General features: G+C 40.6%; 1 long non-coding RNA gene across 1 annotated transcript; it reads left to right on the top strand.

Annotated features, from left to right (window-relative positions):
• The first annotated feature begins 3,229 nt into the window (after positions 1-3,229).
• Positions 3,230-5,058, top strand: LOC140591706 (uncharacterized). Its single transcript, XR_011992013.1, has 3 exons — positions 3,230-3,476; positions 4,359-4,418; positions 4,545-5,058. It is a non-coding gene; the product is annotated as an uncharacterized lncRNA (long non-coding RNA).
• Positions 5,059-6,464: the final 1,406 nt, after the last annotated feature.

The raw sequence follows: 6,464 nt of genomic DNA, 5'->3' as shown, positions 1-6,464 counted from the left end.
TGGTTTTGAGGTTGGATTCGTTTTTTTTGTAGGAAAAATGAAATATCTGTCAATCATTAAAACATTTTTCTTTCCCTGACATGTAGGATTTGGCTTAACCATGAATGTGGAGGGAATTAATTGCACAAAACTTTCTAGGCTGCAAATATAACATTTTTCTTCATTCATTTCACTCCCTTTTGGACTTTCTCTTGGCCTGTGTCTAATGTAGGTACATACCTTGCACAGCATGTAGGTATACACCATGTAAGTACACACCATGTAGATATACACAATGTAGGTACACACCAAGTAGGTACATACCATGTAGATATATACCATGTAGGTACACACCATGTAGGTACATACCATGTAGATATATACCATGTAGGTACACACCATGTAGGTACACTCTTTTTAGTTGTACCCTGTGTGGATATACACCACATAGGTACATATCGTTTGTCTCCAGACATTTGACAAGGGTGAATTTCCAGATTCAATTCATGAGCAGTTGGAGTTCTGTAGGTAAAAAATTATTTACGATTGCTGCTGCAACACTGAAGGTCGATAGTCTAAGAACAAGGGCGTAGGTTTGGTTTCAACATTGGTAGGGACCAAATCAGCCCCAAACCCCTCGTCCTCCCAGACTCACATGGTACTCCCACAGTATTGGTAGAGACATGTCTCTACTGTCCATACCCCAATCTACACCCTTTCCTATGAGCAATATTCTGTCCCTGCACGAGGACGTTATCATTATTTATGCCTCTAGGTGTCACTGTTTCCACATCCGTAAAACCTTCCGGAAAAAAAAAACGTTTCTCTGTCTCTCTCTTTCTCTCCCTTCCTCTCTCTCACTCTCTCTCTCACTCACTCACTCTCTCTCTTCTGCCAGGTCCATTCTAATGTCATATAGTTTAATGGACCTGCCTTAATTGGTTGGCTCACTGAAAATATCAGTTTGTTTATTTGCTAATTTTTCTTCAGGTCACTGATTTCCATTGCAAATCCTTATTTCCATAAACTGCAACCATCCCCCCCAGCCGAAGTGCCTTTTCATGTGCTGGAATGCCTTTGGTGGAGAACTAGAGCCAGCTTAAGCAGACCCTTCACTCCTCAGAACGCCGGGAAGCACTTCCAGATGCTGTGCCTCCTTCGGAACTGCCCTGCAGCTCCTTGCTGTTCCGTTAGGCGAGGGGGGCGTCAATCGTTCGATCGAGGTGCAGCTTTGGAGCACAGTGGTTATGGTTTTCATTGTGGGGGAGGCTATATTTATTTTCTGAAATTTGGAACAGCGCTGCTGATCACGTCACCGAGGCTGCCAAGAACAACGTAGGCCACTGCCCCACTCCCACTCACAAGCTTTGGTGGGGGGGGGGGGGGGGGCAAAGAGTGTTTGCTCCTATGTGGCCTTCCTGCATTACAATAAACATGTCTCCACACTGTGTTCCATTAATAATAACAGTGTTATTCTGCCAGACAGTGGTTTTAATGCAATTGCACAAAGGAGGCGCCGTGCTCCAATGACTGAATTCATTTCCATCATGTCAGATTAAGTTTGAAGGCATTAGTACTGTCTGACTTTGAGCTGTGTCTGTTTCAAAGGGATCAATAAAGACTTAAACGGGTGTAGGGGCCTGTGCATTGTGTAAGACATGTTACGTGTCCATTTTCAGAACAGGATCGCATGACAGAAACACCTCGAGAATGAACCATCACTGCTCCCTGGACCTGACCATCATACCCTAGTGATCAGAATTTGTAAAGCACTCAGAACTCTTTTCTCTTCACATTTTTCCCACTCTACTTATACGTGTTCATATTGTGAATATGCCCCTACATGATTAATAAGCCCCAAATGAATCTGAACAAACCCCAAAATATTTGTTTAGCTCAGGTATTTTTTCGACCATGCTCTCATTTTGAGATCCCTCATACACATCAAGTCTCTAGACTGAAATCCCAGCAATGGTGCTGATTTTCCTTATTGATAATGGTTCAACAAACGAAACCTGTCAAAGCTGATGACTTATAGGGACCAATTTCACTATTATTTCATTTCAAGTAGTTCTATGGAATAAGTATTAAAGGACAGCCTTGCTGGAGAAGTAAAAGTCAAGGATGAAGAGTAAGCATGGATGATGGACATCTGAACTTTGGTGCCCCCCTTTGGCTGCTCCCAGAGATGCATTCTCCTGGACCATGTGGAAAATGTTCATCCTGTTGACTTTAGTAGAGTCAGAGGACGACCCTGGTGGATTTCAGATCTGGTGCAGATACAGGCCCTCCCGGACCTTTTGGTCTGAAGGGAAGCGTCTGAGACCCAAAGCACATGCACATGTGTTTTTGGTTACCATTTCTGCGGTTACACTGCAAGTAGGACATCTAACACAATATATTACCACGGAAACAAAAACAGGACTATACCATTAACCTGTGTGCACCTGGGACGCTCTGTAAACTGCATTCATTGCATTTTTAGATTTTTTTTGAGGCAGCACCCCTTATTATGCAGAAATGTCCATGATCCACACAGACCTGTGCTGTTCAGGATCTCCGAATATCTAATTTTCCATATTGTACAGACATTACGGTATGCAGTATTTTCAAATCAACATTATTCCGTAATTTTCAAAATCCTGACCATTAAAGTTGCTGAGCGAGGGTGCGAATTATTTTGTCACAAGGATTTCAAAATACCGTGGTATGCCGTATTACATTAAATTAGTAGCAGCTTCCTAACTTCATAAAACTTTACACTGCTTGTATTTCTGTTAGTTACGATACTTCTGCCCTCTGCTGGTTTGGTGGAATATCACTGCTGTACGCATGCGTCGGCCACGACCATCTTCGCCTACGGACAAATGTATTATGAGTACGATTCTGCGCAGTTAAGTATGATTTAGGTTATGTTGAATCTTCACATTGGAACATATCTTAGGCAGTATGGGGCACCAAGCATAGGTAGACTCTTGACGGGATGGGTTAATACCGCCATAAAAATGCAGTTGCCAGCCTTAACGTATCTGTCTATAACTTGACGATCTCCAAATTGTATTCGACTTTTTAAAATACCTTGCGATCCAAATGCGCCGGGTCGTTCTGGGGTTTGATTTTAGCAGGGGCGTAGATTTAGGGTGGACGGAGGGGATGTGTCCCCACCAATATCCTCCGGCCATTGAAATGTCCCCACCAATAATTTAATCCACTTAAAAAAAAAAAAAACGTGCTGTCAACATTAACCTAGACACGCAGAAAGGGATAAATCACGTTCTCTCCTTGAGTCCTCCCGCCCCCAAAACACATATGAACATTTTGATTGGCTGTGCATTTCCCTGCTATCATGTGAGAGGCTGTGGCTGCGTTCAGATACAAGCAGCGCCAAATGCAGTGGATTTTTTTCCCCGTGCAAGGTGTGTTGGGTGACACATGTGAGGATGGCGGCAGCAAAAAAAAAGAAGCTGGACATAAAGAGCTTTTTTTCAAAGAAAAGTGTAAGTCACTTCAAGTTCGCTAGTGAATCCATCAAAGTCCATCAAAGTAACGACAACAGTTAACGTTAATACTAGTGGGGTTTTTTTTTTTACCGCTTTGACGCACATTCATTAGGCCACTTAAAATTAATAAATTGTTTTACATGACTCAAACTTCTAAAATATTGGTGAGTAGGGGATTTTATATTTTATATTTTCAGCGAAAAGACGAACGGCAACAGAGATATACTAAAACTAGAAAAGTTCTCAAACAGCTCGCGAAGGGTAATATTACTCGGTATATTGATGCCCTGCCAAGATTTTAATACCGTGGGCCCACACACAATCTGACAAACAATAAAAACCATTGTCCGAGAAGCGTCAAATTGAAAAATCCGAGGCTGACATTCAAGATTTTTCACCCACAGTTTTTGAGGTGAAAAAAAAACGGATTTTTTGAAAAATATAAAATATAAAAAAAATCGAGGCGGCACCAAAAAATTGAGGCGGGCGGCCATGTAAAACAATTTGTTAATTTTAAGTGGCCTTATAGCAGGGCAGGCTATAGTCTGTGAATACGGACTTAAAACTAACAGCAGATTAAACAGCTAAATGTAAAAGTATAAATATGATCCCTGTCAGTTCTCCTAATCTAATGACGACTATTTGTCAGAAATCAGTCTTGTTAAAGAAATTGATATGCTACATACTAATATTGCCATGGCTAGAATTTTATTGACAGTTCACCAATAGACAATCCACTTCGCACAAATAGTTTTTAAAATGCATTCACTGACTTGGCAAACATTAATGATTTGATTCGAGATTTGCACACTAAGACTCAGAAAAAGTGAAATAAAATGATTGCTGTTTAAATGGCATGTGTTTATCCTGTTTTGTCAGGTGACAGAACCTAAACAACTGTGCTGTGTATCAGACAGTGATGGAGAGAAGGGGTCACAGGTGATGTTGAACGATGACTTGATATTATTATGCCTGGTTGTCCTGAGATTTAACATTGTTACCAATAATAGGCTGAGACATTCTCTGTCAATGCTCATAAGGAATCCCTCAATGTTTTTTTATTAGGGGACAGAAGCAGATCAGCCATGTTGTAGTTCAGGTGAAGAGGCAAGGTCACAGGAGGTGAATCTGAATGTTGATTATATATAACATATAATATGTGTGTGTGTATTATACATGTTGATTATACTAATATTTAACATTATGAGGAGTGATAGGCTGAGGATGTAAGTGATTCATTAGTGTTTTTGGCAAAAGTTTTGAACTGACATGTCTCACTTTTTTGTCACGCTATTTCATCAGATGGCAATCCTGTCAGGTACTAGTGCAGTCAGAGGGGAAGAGTTAGGGTCAAAGGTGAGGCCTATTAAAGGCATTGTCCAGCCCCCCAAAAAACTTTACTCACTATTTACTCCTTAAGTGGTTCCATTCCTTTGACATTACACTATTCCTTAATTTAACTTAATGAATTGCATTTCGAGTGGATTAATATCAATCGAAGCATTGCTAGTATTAATGTAAAGTGATTTTGCATTTTGCAGCATATTAAAAAAACATGCATTCCGTGGACGGAGTTGGGGTGGCGGGGTTGGTGGGTGGGGCAGGGGATGGGGGGGGGGGGGGGTGGAGTCATAGGTCCCCACCAATGTCCAGAGCAAATCTACGCCCTTGGATTTTAGTGTTTGTTATTTCCCTAAGTATTTCGAATTATGTTGGAAACCTTTTGTATGTTTTTAATTTGTTCTTATTTAAATTGAGGTTAAGAGTAAACATTATTTAATTTTCGCATAGACCTCACACTGTTTTTAAGCTACACATTGATAACTGGAACCCATCATGGTTATTTATTTGATTAAAAAAAACTATGTTTAGGCCAAACATCTGATTTTCACTAAACCCCTGGCTAGTGGTGAAGGCAGCATTTCCTAATCATAGGGGAAAAACGCATTAATCATGAGCGGTTGTTAAATGAAGCGATTGTCATCAACGCTGAGACCTTGTTCACTTGAAACCCATAGAGAAAAATAATAATGGCTGTAAAGACCGTATCTGTCAGCCCTACCAGAACATGAAATCATGCACGCTTACAAAAAATAATATCTCGACATTGTTTTTGTCTGAAGGTTTTTATTGCATTTCATTTTAAACCAGAAAGTGTTCGTGTTTTGAAAATGTTTGTAAGCATTAATTTGTCTAGAAAAAATGATCACGCATCATGTAATACGGACTGTGTATATTATTTGCTTTGCTGCGTGCGCTGCGTAATTTTAACCAGCTGAATGTTTTCAAGGCAACATGTGAGGATGCATCGGAAAGCCTTTTATCTCCGCGCCTGAGAGGGAAAGTAAAACCTCGCAGCTCTCGCCGGCGCGGTTTAAAAATACAAAGAGGATCTGCATCCTTACCGCCTCGAAAGTTTCGCGCTGTCAGCGTTTTAAGTGATCTGGACCGCAGACAAGGCTCCCATTTAACTGACATCTTTTACTTTAGTGCTTCCAGAGTTGGACTGAATTGTATATGACTATGACACAGTATGAGCACACATTGAGTAAACAGGTAGAAACTAGAGAACTAGTTACCAACTTTCTGTTGAAACAGAATGCTTTGTGAAGCAGAGAGTGCTCCACAAATCAAGAGTTCTCAGTTAGCTGGGTTAACTTAAGCTAGAAGTCATGATTGGATCCAGTAGGAATGCTCCTTACCTAAACTCTTATTGGACAATTATGACTTAACTCAGCTAACTTAACTCAGTTAGCTGTTAACTCAGCTAACTGAGGAATCTTGATTTGTGGAACACCCCCCAGAATTTAGCGGGAAAACTTGACAGGTTTAAGGTACACAGTTGAAATGAACATTATCTTCGTTCACTTACATTATCCCAGATAACTTGTCAGATTTAAGGTAACCTGGCTAAGCAAGAAATACTGCTTCATGAAACAGGCCCTTAAAGATGAGATCTGCTTTTGTCTTTTTCCTGTCCATAAT

Source organism: Paramormyrops kingsleyae, chromosome 1 (assembly GCF_048594095.1).
Source record: "Paramormyrops kingsleyae isolate MSU_618 chromosome 1, PKINGS_0.4, whole genome shotgun sequence".
Classification (NCBI taxonomy): domain Eukaryota; kingdom Metazoa; phylum Chordata; class Actinopteri; order Osteoglossiformes; family Mormyridae; genus Paramormyrops; species Paramormyrops kingsleyae.
This window is presented reverse-complemented; position numbering and strand designations above follow the sequence as displayed.